This window comes from Panthera leo, chromosome A3, assembly GCF_018350215.1.
Source record: "Panthera leo isolate Ple1 chromosome A3, P.leo_Ple1_pat1.1, whole genome shotgun sequence".
Classification (NCBI taxonomy): domain Eukaryota; kingdom Metazoa; phylum Chordata; class Mammalia; order Carnivora; family Felidae; genus Panthera; species Panthera leo.
Genome location: NC_056681.1, coordinates 80094438 through 80108705, shown reverse-complemented (window position 1 = coordinate 80108705; position 14268 = coordinate 80094438). Strand labels below are relative to the sequence as shown.

Below are 14268 nucleotides of genomic sequence, written 5' to 3'. Positions count from 1 at the left end.
CCTGCTCCAGCCCACCCCCCACAGCCAGTTCAGTCCAGCTGGAGCAGCTGAGACCCCCATTCATCCCACTCCTTCTTCTCAGAAGGTCCTTGCACCTCATCCCACCCAACTCTTCCTGGGCTCCATACAGCTGACAAGGCCACTCTTGGGAGAGGTTAGGATGAGGAGGCTAGGGCCAAGACCAGGGCAGAGATGCCAATCCTATTGAGCCTTGTATTTCCCCAAGAGCATGAGGTCAGTTTCAAAGCACCCCTTATTCTGCAGCTTTACTTCAAGTAAGGAGCTCCTCCTACAGACCAGGCCCATACCTGGCACTGCAGATAGAGTGGTTCTGCTTCTACAGACTCAGAACTTAGCCTGCCTCTAAGTTTTTCTTCTCAGTCAACTTTACAGATTTCTCCCACTGTTACCTTTATAGGACACAGGCACCTGCAAGGACCTATTCCTTAATGTGTGTTCATTCCCTTGCCCATTTAGCTCAGTGTAATAAAAGCAACCATAGTGGGAGCAGGAACCGTATCTAAGACTTCTTGCATTCTCTCCAATGTCTCCCCCACAACATGTCAAGTGTAGACAAAGATCTAAGGAATGTACCATAAAATAGCTTAGAAGTATAAGGTGACCAAAATACATCTGTCAAGGTATATTTGGTCTTCATCCACAGTTCCTGAAAATGCTTCAGGGATACCAAGGTAAAATGGGTGTCTTGTTATTAAGGAAGTGACTTTTGGGTCCCACCGAGGTCAGGGGTTGGTTGCCAGGAGGACCAGCCATGTGATTAGGGAGATAGTAATCTCAGTTCCACCTCTCATACCCCTGGGAGGGGAAAGTGTCTGGAGGTTGAATCAGCCACAGTCCAATGACTTAGTCAATCATGACTAGTGATGGAGCCTCTATAAAACCCAAGGGGACAGCTTTTGGTCCTTTTTGGAGAGCTTCCACACTTAGGGAGCCAGAATGCTTCCATGTGACACAAAGACAGGCCTCAAGCCCCATGAGGTCAGAAGCTCCTTGGTTAGGGGCCTGGCTGTATGTAACTCTTCATCTGACTGGTGATTTGTATTCTTTATCATATCCTTTAATAAACTGGCAAACGTAAATAAGTGTTTCCCTGAGTTCTGTGAGCAGCTCTAGCAAATTAATCCAACCTAAGAAGGAGGTCATTGGAACCTCCACTCTGTAGCCGGTTGGTCAGAAGCACAGGTCACAGCCTGGTGATTGGTATCTGAAGTGAGGGGTGAGGGGCAGTCTGTAGGACTGAACGCTTAACCTGTGGAATCTGATGGCATCTCCAGATAGGTAGTGTCAGAATTCCGCTGGACTCTCGGATGCCCTCCTGGTGTCTGAGAATTGCTTGGTGTTGTATATGGGGGAACTCCTGCACTGGACTTAGGTCTAGGAAACTTTAAAACAAATGGTGTTTGGGGAGCCTGGGTGGCTCAGTTAGTTAAGCATCCAACTCTTCATTTTGGTTCAGGTCATGATCTCATGGTTGTGGGATTGAGCACATCAGGCTCCTCCACGCTGAGTGTGGAACCTGCTTGGGATTCTCTCTCTCTCCCTCTTCCATCTCAAAATAATAAAAAAAACATTAAAAAGTCGTGATCACCTCATTTTTAAAAGACAAAGAGCCTGGGGTGCCTGGGTAACTCAATTGGTTCAGCATCCAACTCTTAATTTCAGTTCATGATCTCAAAGTTGTGGGATTGAGCCCCATCTTGGGTTCTGTGCTGAGAGCTGCGAGCTGAGCATGGAGCCTGCTTAGGATTCCTCCCCTTTCTGTCTGCCTCTCCTCCGCTCTCTCTCCCTGTCTCTCTAACACACACACACACACACACACACACACACACACACGACAAAGAGCCAAACCTTAGTGGTAGATTTAAAAAAGATGATCCACAGAGTTGTATTTCTTTTAATATATAAAAGGTTCCCTTTTTTTATTTAGGGTCAAACTGTAGGGCTCTAATACCAACCTGGCACATGTAGTAGCCAAAATAGGTGAAGAACAGAAGACAGAATCTCTCCATAAATACAATTTTATAATCCAATAAAATGCAACCAAGTATGAAGGAAAAAGAATCATGAGTTCTCACCCACTACTTTTAGGGGAGTTTCTTTTCCCATACAAAGGGAGAAAAGTCCTGAGGTTGAGTTTTCGAAACTATATTAACAGTTCTCTAATCTGTCCACTGATAAACTCATTCAACTTTGGAGGTTGGTACCATGTGCTTCCTGCTGCCCTGGACACTTCCTGTGGACCACACTCATCACCTGAAGTATCTGGGTCACCGGAAGACTACCTCAGTCCATTGCTGGAATTATAGGCTGAGTCTTGAGGCAAGACACACCCCCTCCTCTGCCCCCAGCAAATAGGCCTTCTGCCCAGGGAGAGTCAGGAACCACAACACAGTTGGAATCAGAGAACAGAAATGACAGAATCAGAATCAAGGTACTTCTTCCTAAGTTCATGAGTGTGTGATTTGATGGCACAGTGAAGTTTGTACCTCCAAAGGACAAGGTCTTCTACTCCCACCCTTTCTAGAGGCAGCAGCCACCCTCAGAACCTCTCTGATTGCTCTACCCACAGCTGCAGTTCCCTGTTCTGAGGAACATTCTTGCCTTGAGCACCATGTGGAACCTTGGCATGGGGCTTAGGCTGGTAGGGGTTGAAGGGAAGGTGTTTGCAGAGGTCCATCAGGTCAAAGGCAGGTGCTATAGGCAGGCACTCCTGTGGTGCCACATTCTGACCCAGAGAATTTTCCTTCTTGATGTAGGTTCTAGTCACAAGCCACATGAGGCCAATAGTCAACATGAGCGCGACTGAAGGGAACCAGCAACTCCAACCAGCAGGTCCAGGTCAACTCCTGAAATACAAAGAAACATTTTTTTTTTTTTTTAAAGAGAACTAAATGATAGGCTTATATTCTATTACCTAATGGGCTCTCAGAAGTGCCTTCAGAGATTTATACTTTTATCCCCTGTCCCTAGCATATTGCCTGATACATTAGTAGGTAGTTACTTTTTGAGAGAATAAACAAATGAACTGTTAATATTTTATCAAAGCCAAAGCTAGACTTGGAACAAAATGAATCAGGTAATGTAAGGACCTTTCACCAACTTTTGCTACATAGCTCCCTCAAGAACCCTATTCATACGCAGAGTTAACTTTGAAAAATGTCCCACATCCTCTTGTGATATGGAATCTAAATTGCCTAAGAGCTAATGACTAAAAGTCTTCCATGTTAGGCATATCAGAAATTTATTTTGTCTATTTTCTCTAAGTAGGCTCCATGCCCAGTGTGGAGCCCAAACAGGGCTTGAACTCATGACCCTGAGATCAAGACCTGAGCTGAAATCAAGAGTTGGACACTTAACCAACTGAATCACCTAGTCACCCCTAATTTTGTCTATTTTTAAAAAGACAGAAATCATTAAAGAGACCAGAGAAGAACAAGAGCCAGCTGTATTTCAAAATGTATTCTATCATCATGTAACTTACTATAGATCCAAAGAACTAGAACTAGTTTGCATACCATCTAGAAACTATCGTTAGAGCAAAATCCAGATGTCAGATTTCCGAAACTTCAAGATGGCTGCCTCACAGAACTTATTTCAACTTAACTCTTGTCACTGCCTACAGTGGACTGAATGCTTATATCCTTTCCAGATTAATACACCAAAATCCCAACCCCCAAGGTGATGGTATTAGGAGGTGGAATTGGGAGGTGATTAGATCATGAGGGTTGAGCCTTTGTACATGGGATTAGTATCCTTATAAAAGAGGCCCAAGAGACATCCTCGCCCATTTCCTCTGTGTGAAGACACAGCAAGAATATGGCTATCTAAGAACTATGAAGCAGGTTCTCATCAGACACTGAATCTGCTAGAGCCTTGATCTTGGCCTTCTAGCTTTCAGAACAATTTCTGTTGTTTATACATCACCCAGGCTATTCTGTAATAGCAGAGTAAATAAAAACATTGCCTTATCTGGATACTTGGAGGGTGCAGGAAGAGAAAAAACATGAAAAAACTACAAATTGTCAGTCACAAGTAGATTCCTAGCCATAAGAAATTCATACTGAGTCTGTATTTTGTGACATATTCAATCTTCCTTTGAAATATGACAACTAAGAAACACACACACAAAAAAAAAACCCAAAGAACTACGCAAATAGCATTGCAAGTTCACCCACCTGCCCTTGGGGTCTAATGGCATCTTTGTTGAAATGTCAACATCTAATATGCAAAGAGCTAGACAAAACCTTTGATGTCTAGTTGAATCCTTTGTTTCACAGGGATATTTGAGAACCAAAGACCAAGGTCCCACAGCAAGTTAGCAAGTTGAGAAATAGAAATCGTGCCTATTAACCTGCCTGTGGCAGCACCAGGAAGTTTATATTATTTCAGAGGTCCCAAACGAATTACCATCACCAGCAATAACTCCTTAAAAAGGCTAAGGGCATCCACTAGTTCATTACCAATTGCTTTATGCCACACTGTTCAGAAGAAGCTCACTCAATCCTGTGCAAGTTCCTGCCCAATTTCATCTTTGGTAAGAAAATGTCTAAAAGGCTGAGTCTTGAGGCAAGACACACCCCCTCTGCCGCCCCCAACAAATAGGCCCTCTCCCCAGGGCATGACAGATGGAGCTCTGGTGAAACAACCAGATGTTCAAGTTAAATTCTACACCCCACTCCTTTGATCGGAGTCAGGAATGGAATCCTTATGGAAGTATTCCAAAGCTAAAGCTTGCAAAAGAAAAATCAGCACAATGAAGATCCTCCCAGTAAGTGCTTTTATACCACGTTCCAAGCTCTAGAACAGTTTCTGGACTTTGTATCCTTCAGAGAATGTTTGCTTTGGTGTTTGTGGCCAGAGGCATCAGAATGAGAGCTCAACCCTGACCTGAGGATGCTACAGGTCTCACAAGTGATCCCGGCAGCTTATAAGCATACACACAAGAGGGCATCTGGGCAACCAGTGCCTTTGTGAGGAGTGTGCACACACAGCGTGCCAGGCTGCATGGGGTATGGTCTTCATACTCCTTTTGGAAGTGACATTAGTAAGAGCCAGATCTGTTCACACATTCTGCTCCATCATCACAGAGCTCCAGGCCAATTTCACACTCATTTGCATCTAAAAATAGAAGAATAGACTACTCTGGTTAGTCTCACTATCTGGTCCCTTCTGCTGCACTATCCTCCAGACTATTCCAAAGACTCATCTTCTGCCTTTTTCCCACTCTTGTTGGTCTAAGCCACAACCCTGCCTCAGGGCCTCAGCATCATCTATCTGGAGGCCTCTTCACCCTGCTGGCTAGCTGCACAGCTCTCTCCCACATGCCTTCTCAACAAGGTTTTCCCTCACCACCTTTAAAGAACATTTCTCAATAGAACAGATCAACTTATCAACTAATATACTCTGCAATTTTCTTGCTTGTCTCCTAGCTAGACTGTAAACTCCATTGGGAAGGAATTAGTCTTTTAGGTTCACTGTTGAACTCCAAGTACCCAGGACAATGCCTGATCCATAGTAGGAGTGAAATAAAATATGACATAGTTAGATGAACTAATACAGCCAACCCTTCCTTAGGCTGGAAGGCAAGCATAACTCTCCCATGATGATGACTGAGAAGGGGCAGCTCTCCATGGGAAATGACATGGACTAGCACTGGGGGACTTTTCCTATTTACTCAATCCAGGCTGAATCTTGCCTAATCTTCCAAGCATAGTAAATACTGACTGCCACCAGCAGCCAAGAGACCCATCAACAGCTTCAAGAAAGGGGAATCTTTTCTCCACCTCATGGGTTCTTAGTGCATCCTCGATGAGGGTCCTTAGCTGATAAGACAGAGAATCAGGCACACTCACTGCTTGAGATCTTAATTAAGCATTACCAGAAAATATATGTGATATTCATGGCATCTTTTCTAGGAATGTTTTAGAAGACAAGAATAAAGGGGCCCCTGGATGGCTCAACTGACTAAGCATCTAACTCTTGGTTTCAGCTCAGGTCATGATCTCACAGTTCATGAGTTCAAGCCCCACATTGGGGGCAGTGCAGAGCCATCTTGGGATTCTCTCCCCCTCTCCCTCTCTGCCCACCGCTCTCAAAATAAATAAATAAACTTAAAAAAAAATAGAAGGGAAGAATAGAAAACACAATCTAGATACCTCTCGGTAGAGAAATGTTAGTTTTTGAAGAGACTAAGATTAGACCATAAAATTATAAAACTATATCGTAGACTGTTGAATTCATTAACTTAGTTTGTTATCCAAACTCTAGTCCTTTCCATCAGGTAACAAGTATTTGTTCTTGTCTGTATAAACATCTCTCTCTCCCATGAAAATTTAGCCTGAAGAGGTGGTTTTTAATTACATTCCCTGGGATGTTAATGGCTCTAGCTTACTGTATTTTACCAGGTTGTTCTCCCATTTACAACAAGGCAAGGGAAAGTTGTGTCAAAGTCTTATCTAGCACTCTAGTTTTAACACTTGATAGAATTTCCCCCATTTCGGGTACTTGGACTATATGTAAATTAATTAGGCTCCCCCGCCCCCACCCCAGATGGAATAACTACATATCAACACATCTCAAGTAAACAACCAAACCTCCTGAACATACTTTTCCATTCCAGTCAGCCTGCCCGTCTCATTTGGGGATGAATAGTAGTCCTTTTCTCCAAAGATCTGTAAACAAAAGCAGAGATTGTATGAGACCACCTTATTACAGCTGGTCAAAACTCAACACATTCCTACCAACTGATTGCGGAGGCTGCCTTCAGCCCCAGAACACAAGGGAGTGTTGTACCCAAAAAATCTGGTGCACAGCAGCCCTAGGTAGATAGCTGTGGCTTATTTCTAATGGAGTGTCTTTTTTCTGAGTAAACTTTAAGAACAGGAGTTAAAGGCAACTAATCTGAGAAAAGAACCGCTAAGTGATAATTATCATTAAAGTCAAGTCTTCCAGGGCGCCTGGGTGGCTCAGTTGGTTAAGCGTCTGACTTTGGCTCAGGTCATGACCTCATAGTTCATGAGTTTGAGCCCTGCGTCGGGCTCTGTGCTGACAGTTTGGAGCCTGCTTCGTATTCTGTGTCTCCTTCTCTCACTACCCACCCCCCCCCTTTCAAAAATAAATAAACATTAAAACATTAAAAATAAATAAATAAATAAAGTCAAGTCTTCCTGAGATAAGGAAAGAAACTTATTATCTTGTGCTCCCATTTTTTGACTATCTTTTGCATCTGCTACGGATCTCCTCCTTTTTAGTTATGAAAGAAAAGGGAAAACCCACAATACTACACATTTCACACTTCAGTGTGTGCACTTCATTTCTCGTATGGAGTTACGTTGTATGCACACAGGTTTGCAGATTTTCAGAGATTTGTATTGTTATAGTCTTTTAGTGACTGTAAAGGAGTCAAGTAGAGGGTACCATAATTTATTTGATCTTGCTCATCACTCATATTTCTAACTTTCATTGTGATAATCTTGTGATAAATATAATGATGTATGAGTTTTCCAAGTTCCATCTTTCTGGGATTTCCAGAAGTGGGATATATGGGCCTGAGAACCATTTGTTCTCTTGATATATCTGTTACCCTGTCTTCCAGAAGGGGCATGATCATTTATAGCCCTCTGAGCAATGTCTCATAACCACTAACACTTGCTAGATTGTATTACATGCCAGGCACTGTTTTAAACTCTTCATATTAACTCATTTAATCTTCATAACAATCTTATGAAGTAAGTACTATTATTCTCATTTTATAGAAGAGGAAACTGGGGCACAGAAATTATGCCAGATCTTTTTACAGGAAGAAAATTAGTTAGAGGAAGAATCATATTATCAACTGAAGGTGAACAAAGCAGAGTTACCACAATTACTAAGGTCTATTAACAGCCTAAGGCTGTATCCAGCCTTAGGAGACAAAGAGTGTGAGATGGGTACTCCTTTGTACGATCTCAGTAGCTATGGTCCTTCCCCCAAACAGCTCAGCAACCAGTTGAGAGATCCGGCAATAACACAGATATAGTAGTAGTATCCCAGTCAATTTAGGTCTTAGTAAGTTAGAAACTTTTAGAACTGGAAACTTTGTTAAACTCACATGTGGACATTATAGAGCTAAGAAAACAGATTTGGAATGGGGACTTTGTCCAAAACTCTATTAGGGATGCAGCTGGAACTAGAGCATAATCACCTAAACCCCAGTCTGACATCCCTCTTTCATGTGTTCCCTGATCCCAGGCAGAAAGCAGTCAGGGTATGGAGGACAGCTTCCCACCTGGTGGAGGGAGAGGAAGGCAGTGGGCCGGGGAAAGGAGGATGGAGTGGGGAGAGGGAGAAAGAGAAAATGAGAATGTGCAGGGGTGGGGATCCCCACCAGAGACTGCTGACCTTGTCACTAGAACAGGAAGGGTCTGTGGGCACACAGGTACTTAGTCCAGGCCTCATCTCCCCTCCTGCTTAATTTCTCTCACCACAGATTTTAACACTTTGAAAGGGTCCCCACTCAAAGACTCTTTGAGGAGCTCTGACTTAACCATCACTTTGACTAAGACGTCTGCCAGAGAGAGGAAACAAGAAACCCCTATCAACAAAGCATACCAATAATGCTTTAGTCTCATGAGCCTCATTGGGACTTTTACCCCCCGCCCCCCACCACCCTGCACCCCACCACCTGACCAGAAGCATGCTCTTGTTGCATTTATGTTTGCGTTTACACTAGACTTGGGAATGGATTCTGAGACAATGGCCCCAGGATCATGCTGCTATTCAGCTTAAACCTGATAAATACAAAAACTTAGACACAATACACTAAAAAAGTATTGAGTTTGAGTATTTGGAAAGTTGAGGGGGGGTGGCACATAGCTTGAAATCTGGATCAGAAGGGCTGATTTCTGATCAATTTCCTGATGGGACTAGTGAAAACAATTCTTTGTGAATATTCCCAAACATACAGCCTCTCTCCTGCTATTGGCTTACAAGATGGCTTTGGAGGATTCAGGTCTGTAAACGTGATTCGTGGGTTTAGAATATATCTAATACTCTTCAATTATGAAACCTCACCTCTCGGATTATGTTGAAATGCTAGAACAGAGCCATTTCCAGAAAGTGAGAAAAGTATTATTATATCTTCATGAGTCACGAGAGAAAGTAAAAGAGAAATTAGTTTTGCCTTCCTATTTATATGAATCAAATTCCTATAGTGTTTCAAACTTAGTGTAGACATTGATAATGGTTTAAATAACAGATGAAACATAAACAACTCATATTCTGTGCCAGGGTACTAAACATTCAATATGCTCTGTATAATTAAATCAGTTAATCCTCACAACCCTATGAGGTGCTATCATTTCCATTTTACAGAGTATAAAACAGAGAGGTTAAATGACTTACCCAAGGTTGCACAGCTAGCAGGCTCCAGAGCCAGAATGTAAACCCAAGCTGTCTGGTTCCAGATGCTGCACTTAAGCCAAAGCACCTTGTGAGATTATACGTGTGCTTGACTTTCTTCTCAGCCTCGGTTACTTTACATATAAAATGGAAAGCCTATCACCCAATGTCAAGATTCTTGAGGGATTAGCAGCAGAACAGTATGAACATTTTATATAGTGGAGTCTCACTTGGAATTCACTCTTTCTCCCATGATTAAGACTTATTTTTTATTTCTGAGAAAAACTGAGTCAGAGAAACAATCATGACAGATTGGAAGAGACCCAAGAACCTGCCTACTACAACCACCCTTCTTCCCTTGTCTGGAAGGTCAAACTCCTTTCTCTGCTTTCTTTGGTCACTTATAGCAATGAGAATGCTGCTCACAGTGCAGTCTAATCCATTTCAGAATAGGGAGGTAACTTTTTCAACAGTAAAAAACAAACAAACAAACAAACAAACAAACAAAACTTCCAACAGCTTTTCAAATACAACAGCTGCCAAGTTATCCCTTTCAATAATTTTCAAGACTCTCCTCTCCCCTTGATAACACTTCCTGGGTTACAGCTTGACAAGCTTGTCAAAGTTACTTTCAAAGTATGACATTCAGGCAGGGTATAAGTACAGCAAAATAAAGGAGGATTATCACCTCCCTTGATCCACATCTTCTACTTCTATTAATATGACCTAAGTTTGTGTTCTCCAAACAGTGCTAAAATAGCCATGCCTGTGATACCATATCTCAACTCCTAATCCCAATTACCTTCCACCCTCTAATGTTGCCTCTTGATACTAACTGACCAAAAAGAGGCTTTTGAGAAAATAAACACAGCAATAGCTCTCTAGGCCAAAGCAGAACATGGCCATGAAACCAAACTGTTATGGCCCTCAAGCCCAATAAATGATTGAAACAATCACAAGTCAGTGTCTCAAAGGTTTGAACTGTTCTGAAGTCCAATTCAGTCAAATCCTGTTGCTAACTTTGAGGCTGATCTGTTTCCAACTCTTCCCACCTTCAGACTCTATAAGATTGTACTCCTACCCCTCTTGTGTTTGGGCATGCTCGAGCATCACTTCTGGACCACAGCACTTAATGGTCTATGCAAGGCAGACCCCCCCCCTCCCCAGAACTCTTCCTCTTTAGTGAGGCAACCAACAGCCATCAGGCTGGGTACCTGAGGGCCTACGATAAGCAGAGGTCACCTCACCTGCCCAATATGACAGACTATAGCCTCAGTGAGAAATATATCTTCCTTTATTTTTAAGCCACTGAGATGAGATGGTGGTGGTATTTGTTACCGCAGTATAACTTAGTGTGTTCTGACTGATACAACTCCATTATTAAATTATTAAAAGGAATGGAGTCTCCCCCCAACATTTCCTAGATCTTTCTTATACCACCTAGTATCTCAGAAGAGCTGACACCACCAAATACTTTTCCTTCTTTTTTTCTCATTGGTCTTAATAACTTTCTTGGAAGTGAAAATGCTTAGGATTATAGAAGACCAAGTGTTAACTGATAAACCAGAAGGAAAACCTCATCCTAAGGTCTTAGACAACAGCTCATTCCAGCAGCTGTAGCAACAACATAGGCTATTACCACCCTCTGTGAGTCACTGCCCTCCAGCCTGAGAGATGAAGGGGCCACCTGACCCATGAGCCCAGAGCAGGGAAGGGTAGTTGAAGAAGAAAGGGAGAAAGATATTGTCAAGAACAAACTAAAATTCTATCTGGCCCTGCCATTAAGTTAAAGCTGTCTCTAGAAATAGCCCTCTACTGGGTGAAACTAGTTCATGGCAAGGAGAGCCGACCGGGAAAATGAGAAATTCCATAAACAGCCTCCCAGCAGAAACACCTCTAGCCACAGATGTGCAGTCACTGTTCTCATACAGGGCATGATGGGAAACAAATAGTGCCAACTTATTTAAAAAGTTACCAAATGTGGGGTGCCTGGGTGGCTACGTCAGTTGAGCGTCTGACTTCAGCTCAGGTCATGATCTCATTGTTTGTGAGTTCTAGCCCCGCATTGAGCTCTGTGCTTACAGCTCAGACCCTGAAGCCTGCTTTGGATTCTGTGTCTCCTGATCTCTCTGGCCCTCCCCCACTTGCACTCTGTCTTTCAAAAATAAAGAAACATTTAAAAAAATTTTTTAAGTTACTAAATTGCTATAATTTTGCTCTCTGCTCTGCAGAGTCCCCAGAATGCCCAAGTCACAGGACTGTGTGGGGTTTGCCTTCCTTTCCATGAATTACGTAGTCACTTCAGGGGAGAGACCCTCCTCTATCCCCCCACACTTGGGGAGCCTAGAGTATTCAGCACTTACATGGAGTACAATCAGCTTCCTGGGCTCCCCTCTGACCCCTGAAATGCCCCAATTTCAAACCATGGGATTTGAGGGAAAGAAGTTGAAGTTCAATGTGATAGGATTCTAAAACCTAATATTTTGGCAGGATGGGGTAGGGAGTTGTCAAAAGATGGAAAAAAAAAAACCCAAAAACCTGTACCTATTTTCCAGGAAGATATTTGGGAGGGAATAACTGATACTCATAAACTAATTGGATCTCCCTGATGGAAATACACAAAGCATCCAGAACTGAGAAAATGCCTCTAGAGCATTTTTAAAAGACTTTTCCCCTCACTCAAAGACCTTCTCCACCAGGATTCCACAAAGTCTCATCATAAGCTCTTACTCAGTTGGATTTATCATTGTATTTCCTGAAGTTCCTAAGAAGATACTCCAAGGAGAGGGAACATTCATCCAACTGTTACAAGCTATGAGCCAAGAATGTTCTGGGCCCTAGCAATAGATACACTAGTGAACACATCAGGTGACCTGTCCTCGTGACACTCACATTCCAGTGAGACACACAGTAAACAAGAAAACTGCTGATAGCAATGAGTGCTCTGAAAGAATTCAACAGGGTGATGTGACATTAACTGTTGGTGGCATCTGAGCTGAGACCTAGAGGGACAAAAAGGAGTCAGACAGGTGAAGGGCTATGGCCACTAACAGAAGTCAGGAGGTTAGGCTCAGTGCGGGATGCAGCACAGGTAAGTTTTCAGGAAGGGAAGGGAAGGCAAGCAAAACCTCGGACCTAGTCCTCTCAGGCATGCCTCCTGCAAAGCAGCACTTCAAACCACCTGATGTGAGGTTTTCAACCTTCAGTAGCCCTTCCACGATCATGCACAACAGGATGGCAGTCCCCTGTGGCCAGTCCTTCCCACATGCTGCTGTTCACAAGCAAGACTGTGAATGAGAAGGCATCAATGATTGAATTCTTCACCACTCAGCTGGGGAAGGAAGCACTGGGGGTTTGTGCCTTGTGTCCTGGGCTTGTGTTGGGACAAGGGTGTGGTCCCCAAAAGGACTGCTGGCGCGTTACCTGCAGCCCCACAGAGCAGGCCGTGGAGCCGGGTGACAGGCTGGTACTTGGTACCACCAGCTAGAGGGGCTGGTCCTGTTCAGTTTGATGTCCAATCCCGACTTCCTCAGCACTTCTCTCCAGGGGCTCCTCTTGGAGAGATCTGCTTCCCCAGGGGTTAGGTGAGGAGTCCAGGCTGTCTCCCATGGTTAACCTGTACAATTTCTAAGCCATTTCTCTAGCGTTCTCTTCAAGGGCAGCTGCAGACCCTAACGCTGTATCCTCCATACTTGGAAGGAACAGAGAGGACTTTGAGGGCCATTCTGAAGGAGCTGACAGCCGACAATTCACCAAACCATCTGACATAGGTTTACTCTACAATTTGGGGTTCCAGAAAGCAGTAGTGAGCAGGACTTCTGTTAGACCCCTTTCTCCATCCAATGCCTTGTTTAGCTGTAGCCTTGGGGCTATTAAGGTTTCATCTATGAACAAAAGATCTTCCCCATCAGGTAGAAGGGGAAAGGGGGACAGATGTCCTCTAGCCCCCAGGGCTTCCTCATCCATCATCCTAGCAGGCCCCTCTGCCCTTCTGCTACCCAGCCCCATGTGGGTGACACTTGTGTCTGAGATGGTTTCTAGCTGCCACTTTGGGGTCAGGACAGAGTGAGGTTGTAGGGAGTAGGAAGAATGAAGAGGGAACCAGGCTGTGGAAGACCCAGCTAACGAGTCATAGAGAAGAGCACTATAAACACAACCTTATTCGGACAATGGGCTTATGCTTTAGGGACAAAGCTACTTACTTTTCAGAAGGCTCTCAGCTGACGTGTCACCACCTCCAGAAACTTTTCACCTACTTCCGCAAAACTCCTCCCTTCTCTGGTTGACCGCAGTGCCCTGTGAGGCCTTGCAATGGACAGTAGTCACACGGTATTTGTCATGTTGCTTTTGGGCATCACTGGGTTGTCTCTAACACCCTCCTGTGAAAACCTGACAGTAGAAACTGGCTGCCTCCCAGTGGCTGCTGCCCAACAGAACAATCAAATGCCTGCTGGGTGGAGTGTGGCTGTGCAGTGTTCACAGCCTCTGCTCCAGAACAGAGAGGCAGAGATCTCAGGGGCTGATTGTGAACTCATTTCCCACCCTGACTCACACCCGGGAAGGTGATGAGGGAAGCAGACTATCCAATCCAAGGTTTATCAGCAAGTAAGGCAATGGTAACACCTGGAATACATGGCAAGGTCTCTAAGAGGCTCCTCATGGGCCTTCCACCATCCTGACGCAGGGTAGCATGTGAGTCTTTGCTGACTTCATCTACCATTTGCGTCTTCCTTACCTCTGCCCCTGTCATATTTCCCTGGAGCCTCTCACCATGGCCTCAGTTCTCAGAGACCTGCACTACTAATCCTGGCACCAAGTAGCTTTGAGAGAATAGGCACAGCCCAACATCTAGGCTGTGTGAGAGCCCAT

At 44.0% G+C, this 14268-nt stretch overlaps 1 long non-coding RNA gene across 1 annotated transcript; it reads right to left on the bottom strand.

Annotated features, from left to right (window-relative positions):
• Positions 1-1935: 1935 nt before the first annotated feature.
• On the bottom strand, positions 1936-13673 carry LOC122216103. Its single transcript, XR_006200704.1, has 3 exons — positions 13602-13673; positions 6628-6692; positions 1936-2867 (listed from the first exon to the last, which is right to left on the bottom strand). It is a non-coding gene; the product is annotated as an uncharacterized LOC122216103 (long non-coding RNA).
• Positions 13674-14268: the final 595 nt, after the last annotated feature.